This window comes from Rhinoderma darwinii, chromosome 13, assembly GCF_050947455.1.
Source record: "Rhinoderma darwinii isolate aRhiDar2 chromosome 13, aRhiDar2.hap1, whole genome shotgun sequence".
Taxonomy (NCBI): domain Eukaryota; kingdom Metazoa; phylum Chordata; class Amphibia; order Anura; family Rhinodermatidae; genus Rhinoderma; species Rhinoderma darwinii.
The window spans coordinates 31,341,804-31,368,264 of NC_134699.1; the positions used below are offsets into that span (position 1 = coordinate 31,341,804).

Consider the following 26,461-nt stretch of genomic DNA (forward strand, 5'->3'; position numbering starts at 1 on the left):
GGGACTGGAGCTGCCGTATTCCATGTCTGTATGTGTCGACACATACAGAAATGGAAAAAAAATGGCAGCCCCCATAGGGAAGAAAAAGTGTAAAAATAAGAAAAAGTAACACACAAACACACAAATTAATCCAAACGTTTTTAATAAAGCACTAACATCTTTAACATATTAAAAAAAAAATTGTGGTGACACTGTTCCTTTAAAGGCAAAATTATCTTCGGACAAAATTACAGTACATTGGTGAAGTTTATGATGATCATCGATTTCCAGAAAAAAAAATATGGTGAAATCCTGCTCCATGTAAAATCCCCAAAAAACGACAAGGGGGCACTCCCTCCGTCTGGAGAAAAAAAAAGGTTCAATTGCAGAGGTGACAAGCCTTCTTTGATGTGAGAACTGTGAATCTGCGGAGCAATGTTTCCTCTAAGTCTTGGCAGCTACTAAGCGGGGCATAGGGAGCAGGGAAAGTCCCCATCAATGGTGCGTGATCTGATGACCAAAAGTAATACCCTCGTAAACACTAATATAGCGACTAAATAAGAGAATAAGAAAACTTATTTTAAATTAGTTGTAATTACTTTTTTAAATATTACAAGTACACCTGTAAAATAGACAGTTATAAACTACAATTATAGGCATCAATGAAAGAATCCCGCTATTACACCACTGACCCTATAGATAGCACCACACAGACCCCCTGTAGATAGCATCACATACAGCCCCCTTGTATATACTGCCACAGAGCAAGCCCCGTTCCCCTTGTATATACTGCCACACAGCAATCCCCCCCCTCCCCTTGTATATACTGCCACACAGCAATCCCCCTCCCCTTGTATATACTGCCACACAGCAATCCCCTCCTCTCCTTATATATAGTGCTACACAGCCCCCTTCCCCTTGTATATACTGCAACACTGCAATCCCTTCCTCCCCTTGTATATAGTGCTACACAGCCCCCTTCCCCTTGTATATACTGCAACACAGCACCCCTCCCCTTGTATATACTGCCACACAGCAATCCCCTCCTCCCCTTGTATATGGTGCTACACAGCAATTCCCCCCTGTATATAGAGCTACACAGCCCCCCTCTCCCCTTGTATATACTGCCACACAGAAAATCCCTCCTACCCTTGTATATACTGCTACACAGCAATTCCCCCTGTATCTTACCACAGCAATTCTCCCCCTCCCTGTATATACTGCCACACAGCAATCCCCCCTCACCTTGTATATAGTGCTACACAGCCCCCTCACCCCTTGTATATACTGCCACACAGCAATCCCCCCCCCTGTATATTACCACACAGCCCCCTCAAAAAACAAAAGATTGTACTTACCTTGCCCCGCTAACGCGAAAGAATACACTTACTTTAAGGGGTTGTCTAGGATTATAAAAACATGGCCGCTTTCTTCTAAAAACATGACCACACCTGTCTTGAGGTTGTGTTTGGTATTACAGCTTAACCCCATTCACTTTAATGCAGTTGAGCTGCAATACCAGACACAACCAATGGACTGGTGTGCATTGTTTTTAGAAGACAATCCTGTAACTGGCATGCCTTAAAGACATCCCATTTATCTAGCCGTCAAGGCAGAACAGAAGTTTTCCTCACAGGGTCTGCACAGTTTGCAAAAAGGAACCAATAAATCCCTGCGACAATCCCCAATTAGTCTTCTGTTACCCCTTTCCTCAGTCATCCACCAAATATGTGGTTTGGACCTCACACACAATACAGGTGAATGCTGAAAAAGAATTATGTTATCACATCAGATGTCTAGCAAAAGTACACAATGGTGTCCATGATGGAGGATGAGAAATCGAGGAGGGAGCTCAAGGGGCTTGGCTGATTTATCCATGTGAGGCCCAGATACTTCTAATGACAGCACTGCTAACAATTAAAAGGGCTCCACGGGTATATTACATTGGTTAACAAAATGTGAACATGAAGTGTAATTTACTCTCTTTAAAAAAAAATGTGCCGCCTAAAGCAGTTAGAAAAAAAGTCTAAGGAGGAAGCAGTGAGACAAGCAAGAGGCTCATCCTTGCACGCAGCTACAAGCGAAAGCTTGCTTTCATATCACTTATACTCCTTATATATTCTATTCGATCCTGCACTCTAATATGAAAAAAATCTCTGTTTCTACAAGTAACTGTTCAGCAGACAGGCTATATGCTGATGAGAGATCATATTTCTTTTGTGTTAAAACTCAGCTCAACGTAAGCTGGCCATGCACATCTGTCGAACCTGTCGATTTCGGTGTGATCGACACACAATATCTATGGGGGTCAGGGAAAGAAGGATCAGGCAAGTTGGCTTCAACATGCCCGTTCTTTTTCTCCTGCAAGAGATAAGCCGCTGCCAGATGGGTCTAGTAGAAGCTTATTCCGCTCTCTCTCGAATTAAAAAAAAAGTGTACACTCAGCCGACCGTGCATGTTTTTAGTGGAGCCAGGAGGAATAGCTGACTATCAACTGCTGTGTAAAGTATATGGCATATAAATGAAAGAGGTTGTATGAGATTAGAAAAAAAAACGGTCTTTTCCAGAAACAGCGCCTATCTTGTTTATTGGCTGTCCTTCTGGGAGAGAAGGTTTCATTGTGGCTGCTCTACACTCCATATAACTGATGGATGCAACCAATGAGCCCCCCTCTATAGTATGAGGATGCCCCTAAATAGGGTCTTTGAAAATTGGTTTTCAACCAGACAACCCCTTTAAGTTTACATGAGTGGACATGGGAAACATACATAAATGTTTTATTGTCTTAGGCTGGGTTCAAGGGTGGGATCCGGCCGGTTTGCCCTGCTTCTCCTGAACCGGTTGTTAAAATTACAGCCGGTGAAGCCGGAAACCGGAACCGGTCCCCTGCACTCAATTGTATCCGCGTCCTTGGAACGCGGATACAATTGAGTTAACTAGCGTTGCCCGGACAAGGCACATGATGCCACGCCATGCGCTTTAGTGATGATGGAGTCGGTGCAATTAAGTCGTCGTTACGCTGTAGGACTGGCGTCGCTGGAGGATGGCGCGGGAACGGGACAGGTAAGCATATGTTTTTTTTCCTTTTACTGTGGGCAGTGTTGGGGGCCTTTTCCATAGAGGACACTAACATCAGGGAGGACTATATACTAACTACAGGGGACTATATAGGGGCCCCTATCTACAGGGGACGCCTCAGGGGGCACTATCAGCAGGGAACGCCACAGGGGCCACTTTGAGCAGGGAACACCACAGGGGGCACTATCTGCAGGGAATGATAGTAATAATAATGCCACAGTGGGCACTATCTACAGGGAGCACTATCTACAGAGGGCACTACGGGGAGCACTATCTACAGGGGGCTCTATAAGAGGCACTCATTACAAGGGGCACTGTGTGTGATGCATTACTTTACAGTGTTTGACAATTTTATTCATGGACACAGTGTATGGTACTATTATATTCAGGAGAACAGTGTGTAGCACTATTATATTCGGAGGCACAGTGTATGATACTATTATATTTAGGGGCACACTGTATGATACCATTATATTTAGGAGCATACAGTGTGGCCCCATGAGAATTCTATCTTCGTTTATAGGTGCGGAAATGTTGGATAAGTGAGGAGTGAAGACTTCTGAGCAGCAAACGCTGCAGAAATGGGTCATGGCCAGGAGGCGTCATCATAAACGTCTGGACCAGGTGGAAAAGAAAATATAAAAAGAACGACTCCACTCTGAGAAGTCGTCACCAGTGAGTCAAGAAATGTAAATGTTTATTCTCCCTGTGACTGATCAGTACTGTAGTAACTGTATGATCTGCAGCGGGATGATGGGTGTACCGTTCTTTTTTTGTGAAACCACTCCCAGCATATCCTTACCATTGTTCTGGCTATACTGGGAGCTGTAGTTTTATGCCGTACAAACTTATATGGCAGGGGTTAAACAGAATTTGCAAATGATCTCTGTATTGATTTGTATTTGTGCTTGTGCTATATTTATGTACTAAGCTTGGCTTCTGGTTCCGTACATATGTACTGAGCTTGGTTCTTGTGTTATATACATCATAACAACCAAGCTCGATACATATATAAAGCACCAAAAAGAAGCTCATTACACAAGACAACTCCAGAACCAAGCTCAGTACCTATATACAGCACCACAACAAAACTCAGTACCTATATACAGCACCACAACAAAACTCAGTACATATATACAGCACCAGAACAAAGCTCAGTATATATATACTGCACCAGAACAAAGGTCACTACATATATACAGCTCCAGAACCAAGTTCAGTACATAAATATAATACCAGAACCAACCCACTATATATATATATAAAGTACTAGAACTAAGCTCAGTGCATGTATACAGCACCAGAGCAAAACTCAGTACATAAATACAGCACCTGAACCAAGCGCAGTACATAAACACATCAAAACATATCTACATGTACCGAGCTTTGTTTTGGTGCTGTATTTATGTACGGAGCTTAGTTCTGGTGCTGTATTTATATGCTGAGCTTGGTTCTGGTACTACGTATTGAGCTTGGTTCTGATGCTGTATATATGTACGGAGCTTGGTTCTGGTGAGTATATATATGTACTGAGCTTGGTTCTGTATTTATGTAGTGAGCTTTGTTCTGGTGCTGTATGTATGTATGTGTGTGTATGTATGTATGTATATATATATATGAGCTTAGTTCTATCACCATATCTGTGCATTAGCCGGGAGATTTGTAGCGGCTTACTGCGCATGCCGCACTGTCCTCCACCTTTCACACAACTAAATGGGCTGAGCACGCTTAGGATATTGAATGTGCGCTTATAGGTCTATACGTAATGGGTGGGTTTAACCCCTTCACGACTGCCATACGGCTATATACATTCTAACTGCCAACGCCCCGTGCAGTTAGCACGTGTATAAATGTTGACAGACTGGAACGGGCTTAATGAGTGCAGTGCTGCTTCAGTGTGAGCAGCACTGCACTCATGCCTGACGGAGCTTTGAGAGCCCCGTAATATACCCCCCATTGTAGATAGTGCCACCCACAACCCCCTGTAGGCAGTGCAAAACCCTCTCTAGATAGAGATACCTAAGCTCCCTCCAGCATAGGAATCCACGGCCAGCGCTCTGGCCGAGGATCCCCCTCCTAGAGGGAGCCCCCACCGTCTCTCCATCCCCGGTGTAGATAGCACCACCCCCCTGCAGATAGCAACCCCCAGCTGTAGATAGCATCACACTCCCCACTGTAGATAGCGCCCCCTGAACTGACTCTAGGTGCGGAATCCCCGGTGTCAGATCACATTGGATTCCGCTTCTAGGGAGAGCCCCTGACGTCACTGTCCAAATGGTTAGTTAGTGGCTCTCTCTAGGAGCGGAATTCCGCTACTGGAGAAACCCCTGGTGTCACTATCCATATATGGACAATACCGTCAGCGGCTCTCTGTAGGAGCGAAATCCACGGTGTTAGATTGCTCTGTTGGGGATTCCACTACTGGAGAAGCCCCTGGTGTCACTATCCATATATGGACAGTGACGTCATGGGCCACTCCTGAATCAGAATCCCCGCTCCGGCAGGGGATTCCGCTTTTAGAGTTAACCTCTGATGTCACTGTCCATATATGGACAGAGACATCAGGGGCTTCCAGTAGGAGCGAAGTCTTCGGTCAGATGGATTCAGCTCCTACATTTGGATACAGTGGTGCTATTTACAGGAAGGGGGTGCCATTTACAGGGGGGTTGGCGCTATCTGCAGCGGCGATATTGCTAAATGCAGAGGGGATGTTGCTATCTACAGGGGGTGGCGCTATTTACAGGGGTGTGGTGCTATCTACAGGGGGTGCTATATACGGGGGGTGTGGCACTACCTATATGGGTACTGTGGCATCACTATGTTTGGCACTATTTGGGCATTATCTACAGGGAGAACTGTGGCACTATTTACAGTAGGCACTGTCTATGTGGGCACTGGCACTATCTATGTGGGCAATGTGGCAATCTCTACAATGGTATTGCGTCACTATCTACATGGGCACTGTGGTGTTTTCAGGGGGTTGGGACAAAAAACCCTAATGATTAAGATTCATCCATTTTTATTTTTTTTAACGTCCATAAAAAACGGATGGCAAATGCCAGTTAAAAACGGTCAGATGGCCGAGAAATGGATTCAAAGTTTGAGAAACATTGATGCAAAAAAGCCATGAAAAACTGACAGTTGATCCGTTGTTGACTGTCATTTTTTTTACGGTCGTGTGTATATAGCCCTCTTCACTCTCCCCTCACAGCGATCCAGGGTGACGGAGAGAGAAAAGGACTAATTGTTAGAGCTCAACAGTGTATGTATAGAGCTATATAAAAAATTATGAAAAAAGTGTTGTTTTTTTAATTTTTTGTGATTTGTATGCTCATAATAAAAATGAAAAACACTGAATTAATGTAATGTCAGGATAGGGAGACAGACAGGTGAGCCCTAATCTACCCGAAACTCCCAGTCCCTGCCTACTTGCACAGCCCGTCCTAGGCGATGGCGTACAACTGGGCGACGGTCCCTACGCTGAATATGTGCACGACAGACAAAACAAGACAGGGTACACAGAAGCAAGGGAAGTGGAGCAGTTGCCCACGGCAACTCCGTGAGCAACAGAGAGTAGTGAACGAGCCGAGTCAAACCAGGAGAGTACGTGGTAACAAATGCAGAGCAGGAGAATAGTCAGTTAAGCCAGGGTCAATATAAGCAGAGGTCAATGGTAACAGCAGAGCCAGGAAACAGGAGAATCACAGGCAAAGGACAAGCAGCAAATGAAGGTATAAGTAGACCAAGGGCGGGAGCTAGAACCATCTGGCCAGGCTGCGATAGTCTCTCCCACTCCTCAGCCTACCAGCCTGAGTGTTAGCAGATCGAGTCACACGATCGTTAATATACTTTTACCTCTCTTCTGTCAGAGGAAGAGAGGATCGAGAAATTAAACGGAAAGCAACGGTTCCGTTACAATTACTATTGATTTACTATTGATTTCAACGGTAATTCTTTCATTTCAGTTGCTTTTCGTTTGTCTCCGTTCACTAGGTTTCTGGTTTTTTTCACGGAAACAAAAGTTCTGCAGACTGCAATTTTGCTTCAGTTAAAAGAACGGAAACCTAGCAAAACTGAGACAGACGGAAAGCAACTGAAACAAAAGAATTACCATTGAAATCAATAGTAATTCTAACGGAACCGTTGTTTTCCGTTTAATCTTTCTATCCTGTCTTCCTCTGACAGAAGAGAGGTAAAAGTATATTAACGATAGTGTGAAAGAAGCCTAACAGTGAAGAAAGAGACTGACAGAACTAATAAGGTTTTTATTTATTTAGAAAAGACCCAAAACTATCCGAACTACAATATAAGAGTGGAACACAAGTAATGAATATATTGAAAAAACTAAAAATACTATAAAAGGAGTTAAAAAAAAGGATCAGATGAAATTCAGATTACATGTATAAAAGTCCATTTCCTTTTATAAAAAAATTCATTTTATAGGAGTTGTTGGTGTATATTGGCCTCACTCATGCAAGATTTAAAAAAAAAATATTTTTCACATAAAATGCGTTCCTCAAGAAATATACTGCATTTACAGTCAAGCTTTGGTTGCAATATTTTTTTGTATTAAAGAAAGATGTATAATGCATATAATAATAATAATAATCAAATCTATTTTCAGCGATGCACACAAACGTTATAATGTGGGAAATGGTTAAGGGTTAGAAAAACAGGACTGCACCGTCCATACCTGTCCATGGGTTGTATCTGGTATTGCATTGAAGTGAATGGGGCTGAGCTGCAATACCACACACAAACTCTCTAATTCTGGACAATCCCTTTAATTTTATTGTATTATTTATAATAAACATTTATATGTACCAATTACCAAAATGAAATAAAATGCATTTTTTGTTAATATTTATATTGCAGTTGTTGAAAATTTGAAACATAAGAAATTTTGTGAGAGAGGTATATTCAGGAATAGATCTGTCATACGTGTTTGATGTTTAGATAATGATTTAATTTATTAGTAATTTATTATATGTACAATGCATTAGCGATAATGTGAATATCGTTACCAAACAGATAATCTAGTGTAAGAAGCAGAGATGGAGAATTATTTTACAAGTTGGTATGTACATAGGGATATGAATTTCTTTTTCCATTAAAATTACTTATCTAACTTTTTTAATTTATTTTGTGTTTCTCAGCAAAATTTCAGAAACTATTGTTTAGTATCAACGATCAATGTAAAATTGTTACGAGCATTGAAAGAGCTATTAGACAATGTGGAAGATTTACCAGAACTAGTGAAAGGTAAAAGTAGAGATATCAGGTTGCAGTTTTTATTTTCCAAGAGAACTCTAAAAATTGGGAACTGGAATGTGACTGGTTGCTATGGGCAAATCCCCAACTGTACTTCTGTACTAGTTTTGATGTCTCCCCAAATGTATTTTGTAGAATCCGTAGTTAATTATATTAATAAATGCCCAGGTAATGCAAATCACAAAAAGAAAAATAATTTGAAATAATAAGTTAATACAATTAAATAATCATTATTTTAATGAATGTTTAAATTCCAAATTTCTTAATCACTATAATATTCAAATAAATAACACAGTATATTACCATGTATGCTCACCTTTTGCAATCATAAAAAAATATACTGCGGAATACTTTAATAGAGTTAAGTAAAGGGTTAATTTTGGACTTGTCCCCCTTTAGCTGCACGAATGTTCAAAATATATTTTATTTATATTATCCTCTATTCCATAGGCTGCTGTTTAGTGCAGCCTGTAACCTGTAAAAATTCTCCAAAAATCATACATTGAGATGGCTGGTGTCTGTTGTCCCTCTACCTTGCGTGTTTTTTATCTGAGTACAGTATATTAAAAGGAGCAACTATACTAAGAATTTTAGGATATTGTTATTGAAGTAATTTTTTGAGACAATCTTGTAGGTTCATCAACATTTAACTTACCCTTTATATACCCTAAGTAAAATGCTGCCAGCTTTGTCACGGCAGTGTTAAGAATATTTCCATTCTGATTGTGCCCAATCTCAAAGAACCGTGATCTGTGAGTCAAGCATTTTCCTAAAAGCAGTCTCTGTTGCTACATGATATTTCCACCCTATAATCTGAGCTAGTTTGTGATCATCATTAGTAGGTTAATTTCCTTTTATACAATGAAAACAAGAAAGAGTAATATTTCTTCCCCCGTGGGAGGAGGACATGGCAGAAGATTTTGCCTGAATCTCTACCAGACGTGTGAGTCATTGGAGAGAGCTGCCTACAACCTCAAGTTTTGAACAGGGCCACATGACTCCTACAGTCATTTTAAGGAGAGCAACCGCAGGGGATTCCTTTTTAACAAGAAGTTATTTATCTGAATTTGTACAGCTGAAAATGGAGAAGAAAACATCTGTAACCTACCATTTAAAGGAGGACTAAACTAATTTGCCCACAACATGTCATACTGATCTACAAGATGGCATAATATTAGTAAAAGTGAAACCAAATAAGTAATTACCCTTACTGGTGGCAGCACCTTAGTTTGTCTCAGAATTAATATTGGTGGCATATCGATATGATATTCCGCCAATGCCCAATCGATCTAACTACTGTGACCACTGACAATCACTAGAATGAAGTGACAGCGACGATAGGAAAGCAATGTGCCACCACTTTTTTTTCAGGCCGATCATGCTCCTCCAAAGAAAGCCAAGCAAAGCCGACAGGAGACAAGGTAGCACGCCACTCTCCTAGCACCACTGCCACTTCTTTCTAGCGATCAGTGGGAGTCACATTGGTCGGACATTGGTAATATACGCTAGTGATATGCCACCAATGTTTATGCCGAGACTACCAAGTGAAGCAGTAAAAAAAGCAACAAAATGCTTTACTTTTTCCCATCCTTAATGAGGAATTTAAGATAACTCTTCTTTGTAGAGCTGCTTATACCCAGGCACATAGGCATGAACTGCTGGCATCAGGTTCAAAGGAGATGGAAGGGAAAACAAAGTTGCTGAGAAAGAATTTATTTTGCTGTGCAACTTTATTGAACCACTATGGGAGCCATTACCTCCAAATAGGATAGATCCCCTGGGGTGATTGGCCTGCCAAAATTACTGTGAGCAGCAAACAACTCATTCAGAGACCAAGTCACTCACAAGACAATAAAAAGTGATCCAAAAGTCGCATGTATTTAAAAATAGTACCTATAAAAACTACAACTCATCTCGCAAAGAAACAAGCCCTCAAACTTATGGTCCTCAGAACAAGCATTGCCTTACTCGGGAGAAATTGCTTTACAAACGTTGGGGTTCTTTTTCTGCTTTTATTTGTTGAGAAAATGAAAAACTAAAGCTACATCTTACTGGAAAAAAAATTAATATTTGTATTTTCACTGCTCAATTCTAATAAAATCTATGAAACTCCTGTGGGTCAAAATGCTCATTTACAGCCAAAGATGAATTCCTCAAAGGGTGTAGTTTCGTGAATTGAGTCACTTTTGGAAAGTTTCCACTGTACTGGTAGCTTAGGGGCTTTTCAAAAGCGACATTGCGCCGAGAAACCAATCCAGCAAAATCTGTGCTCCGAAAGCTAAATGGCGCTCCTTCCCTTCTGAGCCCTGTCATGTGCCCAAACAGCAGTTACAGGTATTTCCATACTCTGGAGAAGTTGCTTTACAAATGTTGGGTGGCTTTTTCTCATTTATTCCTTGTAGACTAATGGAGAAAATACGACATCTTATTGGAAAAAAATTACCATTTTTCATTTTCACATCCAAATTTTAATAAAACCTATGAAACACCTGTGGGGTCAAAATGCTCACTACAGTCCTAGATTAATTCCTTGTGGAGTGTAGTTTCCAAAATGGGGTGTTCCCTTTGATTTTGGCACCACAAGACCTCTTCAAACCTGACACAGTGACTAAATTTATTCTAATAAAAAGAAGGCCCCAAAATCCACCATGTGCTCCTTTACTTCTGAGGCCTGTGCTTCAGTCCATTAGCACCTCCACTTTAGGCGTTTCACAGGAATTAAAGCAAAGGGTTAAGAAATGTTCTAAATGGTGTTTTGAATACTTTGAGGGGTGCAGTTTTTAAAATGGGGTGATTTATAGGGGTTTCTAATATATATAGGCCCCTCAAAGCCACTGCAGAACTGAAGCTTTTGAAATTTTCTTGAACACGTGAGAAATTTCTGCTAAACTTATAAGTCTTGTAATATCTTAGAAAAATAATAGGATGTTCAAAAAACAATTCCAACATAAAGTAGATGTATGAGAAATGCTAACTAGTAACTATTTTGTGTGGTATAACTGTCTTTCTTACAAGCAGATACACTTAAAGGGGTTTTCCCATAAGAGACATTTATGACATATCCACAGGATATGTCATAAATGTCAGATAGATGTGGGTCCCACCTATCTCTAGAACGGGGCCCCCTAAACCTCGTTCTACTGCTCTGTGTTGTGGCTGAAGCGTGTGATTTCCGACCATGAATTACGGAACCAGCGTAGCTTCGCTGAGCTACGCTGTTTCCGTAACTCCCAGAGTAGTGAATGGCAGTTACGGAAGCAGCGTAGCATGTGAGCTACACGGTTTCTGTAACTACTATTCAGTTCTATGGGACTTACAGAAACAGTGTAGCTCAGCAAGCTAAGCTATTTCCGTAATTCATGGTCGGAAATCACACGCTTCAGCCAAAATACAGAGCAGTAGAACGGGGTTTAGGGGGCCCCTTTCTAGGTATAGGTGGGGGTCACAGAGGTGGGACCCCCATTTATCTGACATTTATGACATATCCTGTGGATATGTCATAAATCTCTCTGATGGGAAAACCCCTTTAAATTTAGAAAAATGCCTATTTTTGCAAATTCTCTCTCAATTTTGGGGTTTTTCACAAATAAAGGCTGAATGCATCAACCAAATTTTAACTCTGACAAAGTGCAAAATGTCACGAGAAAACACAGAATTGCTCGGATAGGCAAAAACATTCCAAAGTTATTACCACAAAGTTACACGTCAGATTTGCAAAATGAGGCTCTGTCAGAAACGTCAAAAGTGGCTGCAGCGGGAAGGGGTTAAGGATTGCTAATCTAAAATTTTTTCTTTCTGGACAATTTATGACAGACACAATGTTTACGGACAAATTGAAAAATCATAATAAATCATAAAGATCATAAGTAATATAAGTCTAGAGAATACTGATATGAACACATAAGCAGCATGTCCGGTGACCTTTAATATGATCATTACAAAATCACGGATGCAATAATTTTTTTTATGAACACAGAAATAAAATCTATCTGTACGGACGGTAGGAATGTCTGCACTGCATTGGGGAAACCATGATGCCACCACCACCCACCCTCTCTGATGATCGTTCAGACATTCTATCCAGCCGAGTGTGTGGCTCTCCCTTTTGGAGTCTAAGGGCTTATTTTCAGAGACACGCAGGACCCGCTGACACTGAACCCGTCAGTGCCGCTGACCTGACGGATTCAGGTCTCAGAGCTAGATACAGCTGCTCTGTATACAGAATACAAAGCTGCTGTATCTCAAAAAGTGATAGAAAGTATTTAGAAAGTTGCATTAAACACGCTGATACACATTGTACATAGCTTTTAACTCTGATAGACTTCAGGGAAGAGGATGATGGGCATGCATGGCCTCTCCTATAGCTGGCTGCAATAAAGTCAGATGGGGTCTGGGTTTCAAAGGTCGGGGCCCCACCAACCTTAATATGTCCCAGTATTTATCTGTATAATCTGTCAGATTCGTATGCTAGTTATATATTATTGTAGGACTGCTGGACATCAGGATTTTTTACTGCACTCCCCTGATGCACAAGTCTTTTAATGTAATGTTGTTTTGTTTTGTTTTTATTACTGTGACTGTAAGATGTCTCTTAATTTGACTTTTATTTGTAAATCGGCGTTCTGTAAGAAAGCCGCTCGTAGGAAGTACCCCACCTTTTCTCACAGATCTCAAAGTCATGCTAGATATGCAGCCGCTTCGGACACCAATGACGTACATTGTTCGGTGCAAAGTACAATTCAATGTTATATGTCCCCATGATCAGTAAATTGACTGCAAAAGCTGAAAACCATAATAAGTGGGTGGCTAACAGGATTATTTTTAGTACTATTTGATTAACTGCATGTAAGGTATTAGTTCAACATCTAAGAAGAAACTTTACAGATGGTGACCCTTAGGCCAGATTCACACAAGCGTGTTCGGTCCGTGATATACGGACCGTATGCCGGCAGTATTTCCCGTACCGAAAACGTGATTACAGTACGGGACAGTTTCCCCGCAGCGAGGCAGGGACTCCTAGCATCATCGATAACTATGACGATAAGAGCCCGGATCCCTGCAGTGTGTTCCGTTCGGGAAATTAGGCCGACAAATGGTCCGTATTTCACGGACCGAACGTGCTCGTGTGAATCCGGCCTAAGTATAAGCTCTACCAGAATGAAATATTTCTGTATTGTTAACTTAGGAGCCGAGGTACAATTAATAGTCAAATAAAATAGCTGTCTAATTCGGTTATCGATGTCAATCCTAATTGTAATCTATTGTTAGTGTAACTTTGCATTAACACTTTTAGAAGTTATATATTTGTAGTATGTTACACTTTATAGAGAGGTGGAACAAATTTGTATAAATTTGTAAGTGTGTGTATGCGCGCACATGTGTCCATGGGGGGAGAGATACTGGCACACCGCTCAAATGTGTCACCAGTATTAATAATGACAAGTAAGTGACCAAGTATAATCCCAATGTTGTGAGGTCTGAGGAATTAGATATAATACCAATAGCCCACATTTATAAAGAACGGCAGTCAAAATGGATGAGTTAGTTGTAGTGATGTGCACAAATATTATTAAAAATTGCATGCCTCTTAATAAATGTGGTGAATTTTGACTTCTAGTACAAGCAGAAAATATAATTTAGATTTGCACCAGACATTTTCACTTAATTTTATAAATTTAATCTAAACTATTACTACTTGGAGACCACGCCCACTTTTCTAACTTTTATTGACGATAAAAGTTGCAAAAATTTTCCAAGTCACGTCTGTGCACTTTACGACAAACTGGCATAAACTTATTAGTAAATGTAGACCATAGACCATCAAAGATAAAGAAAACCTTTTTACCATTGAACCCCACCTCCTTTTGTTAGAAGGCTTCCCCAATAATAAGCTGATCACAGGATTTCCTGTTGTACAACCAGTGATCATCAGCAGAGAACCTGGAATTGTTTAATTTACCTGTAACGCCGCCGCAGCAGAAAATGAAGCATTACGCAGTTTTAAATAAAATCTATGGGGTGTCCATGGGATGCACAGACGTCTTGAGTCATCTGGAGCAAAAGGGGCTCTTTGTAGAAACAAGAATCCAGAAAAAGGGAGTCCCGTCTATCAACGCAGAATTCCCTAATATGGTTCTTGAAATTGGGTTTTCTATACCAAACATGCATATGCTGCAGAAACAACCCCTTTCAGATGTACAGAACGGATTTGCAGAAATATCTGCAACAAATGTAAAAATTGGCCATATATTAAGTAATCAGTTTGGCCAAAGTTTATTTAATTTTTAAATTTTTATTTTTTTACTTACTTGCCATTTTCTGTTTGCCATTTTTGCAAAAGGGACAACAGGAAGTGCCATTTTGTGGTCACTTATTAATTAGTTAATTTAACCCAACATGCTGAAAGTTTGCAATCAGTTTCTGAAAAGCGGTTTCAGAACCAATATTTGCAAAGAAATAACTGTCACAATTGATTAGAGATTTGCTAAAATATCTTTAGGTAAAAGAAACAAAATTAGCAAATGTTGGATACTGTAACTTATAATTTACTAATATAGGAGGCTCATTTTTACATTTTCAGAGACACGCAGGACCCACTGACACTGAACCTGTTAGTCCCGCGGACCTGACGGATTTAGGTCTTAGCAAACGATACAGCTGCTCTGTATACAGGATACAGATCAGCTCTATCTCAAAAAGTAACAATTATTTATAATAAAAACTAATTTGAAAGTTGCACCAAGAACACTGATACACATTTTTTTTTTTAAATGTACAAAAAAGCTATGTACACCTCACTTTCGAAGGAGTACCTAGCTTTCAAAGAGAACCGTTGAGTAAATACTTTGACAACTCGGCATTATTATTCCCCTAGTCAATAGTGTGTGTCCCTGGGTTCACACGTTGCAGTAGTGTGACGTGTGGCTATAAAATGTGTGTCAAATCCTTATGAGAATTGCTGCAGTTTGCGATGTGGTTATTTGTTGCACATTTTTTACAGATGAAATATGTTAAAAATATATGTGTTTCACCTGCAAAAACCAAGCAATCAGTAACTGGCAATTCGTGATAAAATGCGCACAATTTTAGCTGAGTGGCACACTACCCCAACGTGTAAACCCAGCCTATAACGGTCAGCTCTGATTGGACTGTATGGAGACATAACCCTTTGCCAAGGGGAATAGTTACTGCCAGCTGTCAGTTTATTCATACATTTCCAGGAGGAATAATAGAGGAACGAAACAATGCAGAGTTTAAGAAAAGATTTCCAGAATAGTTTTTTTTATGGGGAATGCAAGTATTACACAGACTTGACAGGAGAGGTGACAGGTCCTCTTTAAAAACATTTTAAATGCACATTTCGTTATATATAGCACATGCTTGTGAAAATGAAAATTGTTAGCGTATTTTTTCTTTTACTGAGCACTTATAAAAGTAAAACTTGTGACAAAAATATAAATCACCAGTATTAACAATATCCTATTACCACAAGTAGAAGCAGTAATCTATTCTGAGAAAGACGTGCTTTGATGCGGTTCACAGGATGAACTCATTTTGCTGACCAAATTTCCAAAACACTAAAGACCACTAGCTGTAAAGAGCAACCGTCAAACCGTCATTTCAATTTCTTTTATTTCAATCATTAGCGCATGTGACTTCATGTTTAGTGCTCCAGAAACCCTGCTGAAGTGTCCTGCAAAACACTATTCATACATACCCAACATGGCAGCCACTGCTCATTGCCAGGGGAAATCTGTATTCAATACAACCGACCTGTATTAATATTGACTGATCGTCGAGTTGCAGCTTACTGAATGATCAGATATGTATAGGCACATTGGTTGGTTGTTGTAGCTGGTATTAGAAATTGTGCATGAAATGATAGGTATGCCTTAAAGGGGTTTTCCACGTTCTGACAACTGATGACCTATCCACCGGATAGGTCATTCGTTTATGATTGGTGCGGGTCAGACACCCGGACCCCGCACCGATCAGATGATCCGGCTATCTCCGGGCACCGAATGTTATGCAGTAGTTGGAGCCGAAAGCAGATGGCTCTGATCACTGCATAACGGCTGTTTGGCAGAACTGCGGCTCTGCTCCTATTCACTTGAATCGGGGAAGAGCTGCAGTACTGCAGCTCGGACGCTATTTGACCGGAGCATCTGCATCCGGATATATCGTCCAATGCCCGGAGGCAGCCGCAGCAGCTGATCGGTGCGGGGTCTGGGTGTCAGACCAGCACCATTCATATACTGTTCAGTTGTCAGAACATGGAAAATCCCTTTAAAGACTACACCTTCGCAACCAATTATTTTATAATTCCAATGCATCTAAAATGAAGCATATACAATGTAACAGGATTTTTACATTTCATTATTAGGATATGCCATCACTTTCTGAATGGTGGGGGGGGGGGGGGACTGCCAGGATCCTTACTGATCATGAGAATGAAAAGGCCACAGAGCTAGTTTAGCACTACGTCCTCTTCAAAGTTCCCTGCACAATGGGTGGCCAGTGCGCCGCTTGAATGAGGCTATGCTCCAGTTGGCTGGAGAGTTGCAGGTAAAACCAGCACCTATTCATTCTCAGGATCAGTGGTGGTCCCGGCAGTCAGACCCCTGATGATCAAAAGACTATGGCCTATCATAGCAATATGCCACCACTTTATGTGATGGGTAAGCCCCTTTAAATAAAAATGAAAAGCAATAAGACACTTTTAATAAAGACTATTTAATGTGCGACTGCTACTCCATTCAAAATCCTGCGATCGTGTAGTTAGGAGGAACGGGGGTCGGGCCACTCGTTCTAGAGATCGGTGGGGGCCCCGACGATCATACATTTATCACCTATTCTGTGGATAGGTGACAATTGTTATTTGTTGTAAATCCTGTTAGGCTGGGTTCCAGTGCAGATTTTGCATGTATTTTCTAAGCCAAAACCAGGAACAGAACTTAAAGTGTAGCTAAACGTTTGACTAACTTTTGGCATGTCATAGAGATATGCCAGAAGTTTGGATTGGTGGGGGTCCGAGCACGGAGACCCCCACCAATCTCTAGAATGAAGCAGCTGAAGTGTTCGTGTGAGCGCTCAGCTGCTTCGTGTCTGTTCGTCTTTTTACGGAAAGCCAATGTATCAGAGTACGGGCTCATAGACTTTCTATTGAGTCCGTACACCGTACACATTTATTTCCGGAAATAGCCGAACAGAAACAAAGCGGCTGAGCGCTCACATGAGTGCTTCAGCTGCTTCGTTCTAGCGATTGGTCTGGGTCTCAGTGCTCGGACCCCCACCAATCCAAACTTCTGACATGTCACTATGACATGTCAGAAGTTTGTCAAACGTTTAGCTACACTTTAAACATAAGAAATATATAAAGAAAGGCATTACAGGTCTGCTCTCCTGGATCCAGTTCTGGTTTTGGCTGACAAAATGCAGGCAAAATCTGCAGCAAATCTGCACTGTGGGAAGCCAGCCTTGGAGGATCTGTCACTAGTTTAGTAATGCCCAATATCCTATCTAACCTAATAGGCGCTGTCAAGCTGATAATGCTACTGAAAATTGTGTCCCAAAACGTTTGTTATTTTAAAATTTATGAGCTTTTTTCTAAATATGTAAATGAGGCTATACTAGACAAGTGGGCTGTGGTGTGATTTTTTTGGCCAGACTTTCCACTGCGGTAGAAAAAAAAAACTTTTATACTTACTGTGGTCATTGTCATGGTGACGCGTCCTTCCTTTGCCGTCCAGTCTGGCATCACTGAATGACGCTGCAGCCCATGTGACCGCTGCAGCCTGTGTTTAGCTGCAGCAGTCACATGGGATGAAACGTCATCCCAGGAGGCCGAACTGGAGGAAGAAGCAGGGTTCTGGGTAAGTATGATTTTTTTTCTTTTTCTGAGTTGCGATTTTTGCAGTGGAATCGCTATGATTCTGCAGCAAAACTCGCAACACTTGGCTATCTGTTGTGTGTTTTGCATCGCAATTGAATTCAATGGGGAAAACCCGCACAGAAAAGCTACGAAAACGCAGCTTAAACTAACATGCTGCGTATTTAATTTCCGTACCACAGGTCAATAAATGTTTTTGTTGCGTTTTTTCCCCACAGTGTGGGCATGAGATTTTCAAAATCTCATCCACTTTGCTGCTACTGTAAATTTACGCACAGAATTCCATTGTGGAAATTTCGCCGCGTTTATGCTATGTGGGAATCGGGCCTAAGCATTGCAAAGGGTGAAATACACTGTGAAAAATCGCACCATTTCCACATGAGCGTACAGCTTTGTACTAGAGAATTGTAGGCACAAAGCAGTATTCTATTTTTAGGAATAAATTATTATACATTTACTTTGTTAGACCTACAGTGTAGCATGTTGTTTGTATTCTAGATATCTATTGAAAGGATGTTTCGCAGTCAGTGACCACAGGAAGGGGATGCTGATCTTTGACATACAATGGTTAAATTAAAAAACAAAACACAAAAAAAACAACAAAGCAGAAAGACCAAACCCAAATGCTAAACATAATAAGTAGGACACTTAAAAATTCTAGAAGCTACACCTAACCCCAAAAAACATACAGGCACATCTTTTCGATGAGTGACCTACTACGCCAGTTGAATAAATAACATGCTTGTTTATGTAAGACAGCCTGACAACACTGGATACAATAAGAATAAAGCCTTATGCACAAGGCCTCCAAGTTGTACGGAGTTGTAATGCGGCACCAGTAGACTCCTACCATACCTCCGTATGCAGCAAGTTTCATACGGAGGGATACAGAGATTTTTCCTAACAGACTCTGTATGTATCTGACAAAAAACAAATTGTGGCATGCTTCATTGAATGCCATATTACGGAGCATTGCTTCTGGGGGAGAATAACCCCATAATACGGTGCAGCATGGAGTACCATATGCACGGCACACAGTGCCTACGACTCCATAATTTGACACACAGGGACTTCATGTGCCAGCATACATCCTCCTGCACGTGGCTCTGAAGGAGCATTTCCTTAAAAAAAAAAAAAAAACAACCCAGCAACAATGCTGCATGGCTCAATGTCACGCTGTGTATTAAATGCGGCAAATCGCAAATCCACAGTGTAATACAGTACCAGCAAAGTAAATGAGGTTTCAGGAAATCATGTACACTGCGTTTTTTTTCTGCACGGAAATGGACCTGCGGTGCATATTTTACAAACCGCAGCAAGTCAATTTATCTTGCGTTTCCGCTTGCAAATTGTATCTGTCTAGTTGTAAGGAAAAACGCACCAAAACCCGCAGCAGAAAAACGCACCGATTTACGCATCAAAATTTAAAAAACGCACAATTGGGTTAGGTATTTACCTGTGAATTTTCTGCGTTTTCATGTGTTTTTTTCCGCAGCAAAACGTGCAACGTGTGCATTTAACCGAAGGGCCTGTTCACATCACCGTTCGCTTTCCGGGGCTCCGTCGGAGGTTTCCGTCAGGTGAACCCCGCAACGGAAAGTGAAACCACAGCTTCTGTTTCAGTCACCATTGATATCAATGGTGACGGAAACATCGCTAATGGTTTCCGTTCGTCACCATTCCAGTAGGTTTCTGGTTTTCCGACGGAATCGCTATTGATTCTGTCTGAAAACCGGAAACCTGCTGGAACGGTATAAAAGCACAAATACTATTTTGCTTTTTATGTGAATCCACTCCTGGTTTTGGCTGTAAAAACTGCGTAAGAAAAAAACCAAACATGATCAAGACTTGTTTGTGTGAATACACCCTAAGGCCTGGTTTACATGAGCATGTGCGTTTTTCGCACGCAAAAAACGCTGTGTTTCGCTCGCTCAAAAGGTACATAACAGCTCTGTGTGTCATCACCATATGATTTTCGCGCAGCCGCCATCATTATGACACTCCGTTTGAATGTTTGTAAACAGAAAAGCACGTGGTGCTTTTCTGTTTTCATTCATCCTTTTCAGTGCTGTTGCGCGAATCACGCTGGTCCCACGGAAGTGCTTCCGTGTGACATGTGTGGTTTTCACGCACCCATTGACTTCAATGGGTGCGTGATGCGCGAACAACGCACAAATATAGGACATGTCGTGTGTTTTTTGCAGCGGACTCACGCAGCGTAAAAATCACTGATTGTCTGCACGGCCCCATAGACTAATATAGGTCCGTACAACACGCGTGAAAATCACGCACGTTGCACGGACGTAATACACGTTCGTGTAAACAAGCCCTAAGTTTCACTCTATGGTAAAGGTGTGACTTTGAGACTCACCCCAAAGCCACGTGCAAACAGGACCTAAGGCCCCATGCACACGATCGTAAAAAATCTACGTAATTGCGGATTGTAATACGGTCCGCAATTACGGAACCGCCCGGTTCTTTTGGCCGTGGACACCTTTCCGTATCGCTACGGATAGGTATTCGTGCTGTAGAACCGTCCCATGTCCCGCAATTGCGGGCCGTGATTAAGGGCACAGCCATGTGCATGAGGCCCTGGAGGGTTAAATAGTTACATATGCCATGCACCATTTTTATGACTCAACTATGGCTGAATTCACACCGTGTTCAATGTGGGACCATTTGAAATGGCCAGATGTTAGCAGCTGTATGCCTATAGTTACATATGCCTGCCATGAAAATAAAAACGTATTTCCCTGTGGTATACATGTTTTTGTATGCAGTATCATTAAAATGACAGTAAACTGCAATTACAAATACAGTTGGGGCTGCAGGATTCTGCCAAACACTCTTTATTGAATATATATTTGGCCCTTAAAGAGGCTCTGTCACCAGATTTTCAAACCCCTATCTCGTATTGCAGCAGATCGGCGCTGCAATGGAGATTACAGTAACGTGTTTTTTTTTCAAAAACGAGCATTTTTGGCCAAGTTATGAGCATTTTTATATTTATGCAAATGAGCCTTTCTTAAGTACAACTGGGCGTGTTTAAAGTTAAGTCCAAGTGGGCGTGTATTGTGTGTGTACATCTGGGCGTGTATTGTGTGTGTACATCTGGGCGTGTATTGTGTGTGTACATCTGGGCGTTTTTACTTGTTTTACTAGCTGGGCGTTGTGAATAGAAGTGTATGATGGTGACGAATCAGCATCATCCACTTCTCTTCGTTATCACCCAGCTTCTGGCAGTGCAGACACACAGTGTGTTCTCCTGAGATCACGCTGTGACGTCACTTCCTGCCCCAGGTCCTGCATCGTGTCGGACGAGCGAGGACGCATCGGCACCAGGCGACAGAGGCTACATCGACTTACCTGCAAACACCGATGCTGCTGCAGAATCAACTGTAGCCTCTGTCGCCTGGTGCCGATGTGTCCTCGCTCGTCCGACACGATGCAGGACCTGGGGCAGGAAGTGACGTCACAGCATGATCTCAGGAGAACACGCTGTGTGTCTGTGCACTGCCAGAAGCTGGGTGGTAACGAAGAGAAGTGGATGATGTTGATTCGTCAGCATCATACACTTCTATTCACAACGCCCAGCTAGTAAAACAAGTAAAAACGGCCAGATGTACACACACAATACACGCCCACTTGTACATAACTTTAAACACGCCCAGTTGTACTTAAGAAAGGCTCATTTGCATAAATATAAAAATGCTCATAACTTGGCCAAAAATGCTCGTTTTTAAAAAAAAACAAAAACGTTACTGTAATCTACATTGCAGCGCCGATCTGCTGCAATACGAGATAGGGGTTTGAAAATCTGGTGACAGAGCCTCTTTAAAGTGTATGGGCCAGCGTACATATTGGGAGATTTTTTTTACTGGTGTATACACTGACAATGTACCACAGACGAGGTGTGAATGGAGCCCAAGACATTTGTTTTGAAGATGCTTATGACACACTTGATTTTTATCATATTTATGATTGTCCAAAGAAAGAAAAGTGTTATAACACTGGACAACATGCATGACAGGTGAGACCCAGTGCATAGCTTGTGCCGGTTACAATACGAGGCCATATTCACACATATATTATGGGCTTGTAAAAAATAAGGGACATTTAACATGACAAAAAAAGTTTACAATCACAAATTACAACTTTGACACAGAATAAACACTTATTATAATACAATACTACCAGTCATACAGCGTCAAATACAAAGAACAAATAAACCCCAAATGTCCAGCAACAGTCCCACATCCAAGTGTTATTACAGCTCACAGATCTATTGCTATGTAAAAAAGATGATACAGCTCACCAGTCACTGGGATGAAACTGGTCACAAAGTCTCCATATCTCTGGTGTAAGCCGCTTCCAATGTGTCTGCAGTGTGTGGTTTCCCCACAGCAGGAGCTAATCAATCCCTCTCCCCTTCCCAGCAGCTACCACTACCTAGATACTTTTTGGAGTATGTCTTTTTGTTGACCTGTATACTGACATGAGACTTTTTCTTTTTCATATTTTTTTTTGCCACTGTGATTTTACAAAAATGTTGCTGCAATTATGAAACACATTTCTATAGGACTCAAACACATGCATCAATCTGTCATAATCATTTGTTTTTGTTATTGAGGTCAATGGGTGATGGATGAAAAATGACACTAATGTGGTTTTGCCACGAAATGCAGCATTTCTTTGGCCATACTTTTTTTTACGTTTTTAATATGGACATCACATGCTAACCTTAGCCTCTACATTTTAAGTGTGGACGGAGTAAAATCGTGATGCAACTTCAGTTATTTAAAAGGTGCTAGCGACTGTGTGACTATCACTAAAGTTTAATCAGAGTCATAAACTTTTGCAACAGTTGCAAGGTGGCTTGCAGCTTCTTTCAACCACTGGGACCCCCACCACTGTGCAGGGAACTGCAACAAATCTCCAATCGGTCAGGAAGTTGCGTATCTTAGCAATATGGCATTATGTATAATGGTTGGAAAACCCCTTTAGTGTCCGTTTAGACGTTGCTGTGCTGTTACAACTGCATTGAAAAAACAGCAATTTGGTGTGTTATTCAATGTAGTCGCGGGTTTACCGCTACGGAATTAACCCCTTAATGACCAGCCTATTTTAGACCTTAATGACCAGGCTATTTTTTACGTTTTTCCATCGTCGCATTCCAAGAGCTATAACTCTTTTATTTTTGCGTCGACATAGCTGTATAAGGTCTTGTTTTTTGCAGGACAAGTTGTATTTTTTAATAGCACCATTTTTAGGTACATATTATTTATTGATTAACTTTTATTAACTTTTTTGGGGGGGGGGGATAGAAAAAAATCTGAAATTTCACCACTCTTTTTTGCGTCCTAAATCTACGCCGTTTACGGTGTGGTATAAATAACACAATAAGTTTATTCAGCGGGTTGTTACGATTGCAACGATACCAAATTTGTATAGTTTTTGTATGTTTTACTACTTTTACACAGTAAAAACGCTTTTTTTTCAAAATGATTTGTTTTTGTGTCTCCATATTTGAAGAGCCGTAACGGTTTTATTTTTTCGCCGATGCAGTTGTATGAGGGCTTTTTTTTTGCGGGAAGACTTGTAGTTTTTATTGGTACCATTTTGGAGTAGATGCGACTTTTTGATCACTTTTTAATCACATTTCTTTAAAGTCAGGATTCACAGAAAACAGCAATTTTTCCATCGTTTTTTATTTAATTTTTTACGGCGTTCATCGTGCGGGTTAAGTAATGTAATAGCTTTATAGTCGGGGTCGTTACGGACGCTGCGATACCAAATATGTGTAACTTTTTAACTTTATTTTTTTAATAGTAAAGCATTTTGTAAGGGGAAAAAGTGGGTTTTTAATTTTTTTTTCACATTTTTTTTAATTAACTTTATTCAACTTTTGTTTTTACTTTTTTACTAGTCCCACTAGGGGACTTCACTATGCGATCATGCGATCGCTATTATAATACTCTGCAATACTTTTGTATTGCAGTGTATTATACCTGTCCGTTTAAAACGGACAGGCATCTGCTAGGTCATGCCTCCGGCATGATCTAGCAGGCAGTCGCTCCAGGCAGACCTGGGGGCCTTTATGGCTGGGTTCACACGACCATGTTACGTCAGTAATGTACGGAACGTATTTCGGCCGGAAGACCCGGACCGAACGGAGTGCAGGGAGCCGGGCTCCTAGCATCATAGTGATGTACGATGCTAGGAGTCCCTGCCTCGCTGCAGGACAGTACGGGACAGCTGTCCTGCAGCGAGGCAGGGACTCCTAGCATTGTACATCACTATGATGGGTGAACCCAGCCTATTAGGTCCCTGGCTGCCATGGGAGACACAGACACTCGGCGATCGTATCGCCGGGTGTCGGTGGGAGAGAGAGGGAGCTCCCTCCCGCTCTCTAAAACCACTCAGATGCGGTGCACGCTATTGAGCACCGCATCTGAGGGGTTAAACGGGTGAGATCGATACTAATATCGATCTCACCCGGCAGAGCAGGGACGCTCCCAGCCCTCAGCTGCCTGTGGCTCTGGAAATTGAAGTAAAAACACTTGCGATTTTCAGATGCAGTGTTTCGATGATGTTTTAACCACACCATAACTGCAGGGTGTGAATGGAGTTCATGCACACATCAGAGCCCTATGCACATACCGTGTATTTAGGTGAAAGCCATACAGCCAACTCTGTTGGACCCTGTTGAATTCAATGGGGAAAACCTGCAAAATCAACAAAAACGCAGCATAAATTGACATGCTGAATTAAATTCTGCACCGCAGGCCAAATTATTAACGTTTACGCTGCGTTCTTTTTCTGCAGCGCGGACATGAGCTTTTCTAAATCTCATCCACTTTGCTGCTACTGTAAATGCTGTGGAATTTCTGCACATAATTCCGTTGCGGAAATTCCACAGCGTTTACGCTACGTGGGAACCCGGCCTAAAGGGATTGTCCGGGGTTTAGTTGATGACCAGTCCATAGAATAAGCCATCAATGAATGATGGGACCCCCACTGATCAGCAGAATGAACGGGCTATGGCACGTGCTGCAAAGACATATCCCCTTCATAGTTTATCCAGAGGCAGCGCCGTACAGATGGGTGTGGCTGTGCCTGGTACTGCAAACACAATACACAGTTGTCCATGGGATATATCTGGTATTGCAGCTTAGCCCCATTGACTTAATGAGCGACAATACCAGACACAGCCCATGGACAAGAGTGGCGCTGTTTTTGGAAGAAAAAAAAAAGCTCACCCATTTTACTGATCCTGGACAACCCCTTTAACCTTCTTCACAGACAGAGTCACAAAAGGACAATAGAATTGCCATAATTAAATTCTGTTTCAGTACGGTAGGTCATTTTTTAACCTAGTTAAGCTAACTTAGGCTTGATAAATTAATTTCGTAACTGTTTCCTTTAAAAAATTGAACTACAATGATCTGATGAGGAAGTTGTGTCTCAGTAGTGGATATTGAAATGGAACTGATGTAAATGATAAGATTTGTATCTGAAAAAGTTCTTATTATTGCAAAAGCGAAATTGAATCAACAGTTTTTTCCTCAGTCAAATAGAAGTTAAATACAAAAATATCTAGAAAGTGATACATGTGGTTCTAGTGGTGAAATGTGAAGTGTAGGTGTGGGATGAATGGTGAAAGATTATCTACACACTGAAGGAATTAGGGTGCGGCCACACGGAGCGGCCCTGACACGGTCGCAACACGTGGCCTTGCCCTAAAACTGAAAACCTTTATTAAAATAGCTGACCATAACTTTTCTATACATTCAATACAACTAGCAAATTTTCTTGTACATGTTGTGACCAATTGGATGTGTCGTATAGCAGACGTTCAGTCACAAACAGTGCAGAAATCTTCAGTAGGTATAAGGCCGGGTTCCCACGGGACGGATATGCTGCGTAAAAACCACGCAGCGTATCTGACCTGGAACCCACAGTACATTCTGTCCGAAAACCTTTGTGGTGCGTTTTTTCGGATGGAATTTCCGCTGCGGAAGGCAGCAGTAAAAAAACGCTCATACTTATGTAGGCTGTTGTTATGGCGAAGCGTCCCTCGCAGGGTTGCCAACCGTCCGTAAATCTACGGACAGTCCGCAAAAATGGGTGTTTTTTTCTGGCCGAAAAAAAAGCACCGTCCGGGATTTTTCTGCAGTCTCCCGGAACTTTGCACTGCGCATGTGCCAAAATGTGCATGCACGGTGCAAAGGAATAGTAGGCTGC

The 26,461-nt window shown here is 41.5% G+C and overlaps 1 long non-coding RNA gene across 3 annotated transcripts in view; it reads right to left on the reverse strand.

Annotated features, from left to right (window-relative positions):
* LOC142665768 (uncharacterized) overlaps window positions 1-26,461 on the reverse strand; it is a 98,341-nt gene that overhangs the window by 56,597 nt on the left and 15,283 nt on the right. For 2 of the 3 annotated variants that reach the window (XR_012851566.1, XR_012851565.1), the window contains exon 3: window positions 24,878-24,942. This is a non-coding gene — a long non-coding RNA (uncharacterized LOC142665768). Of the gene's footprint in view, window positions 1-154; window positions 490-24,877; window positions 24,943-26,461 lie in introns of those variants that run through there. The other variant, XR_012851564.1, reaches the window with a different exon arrangement.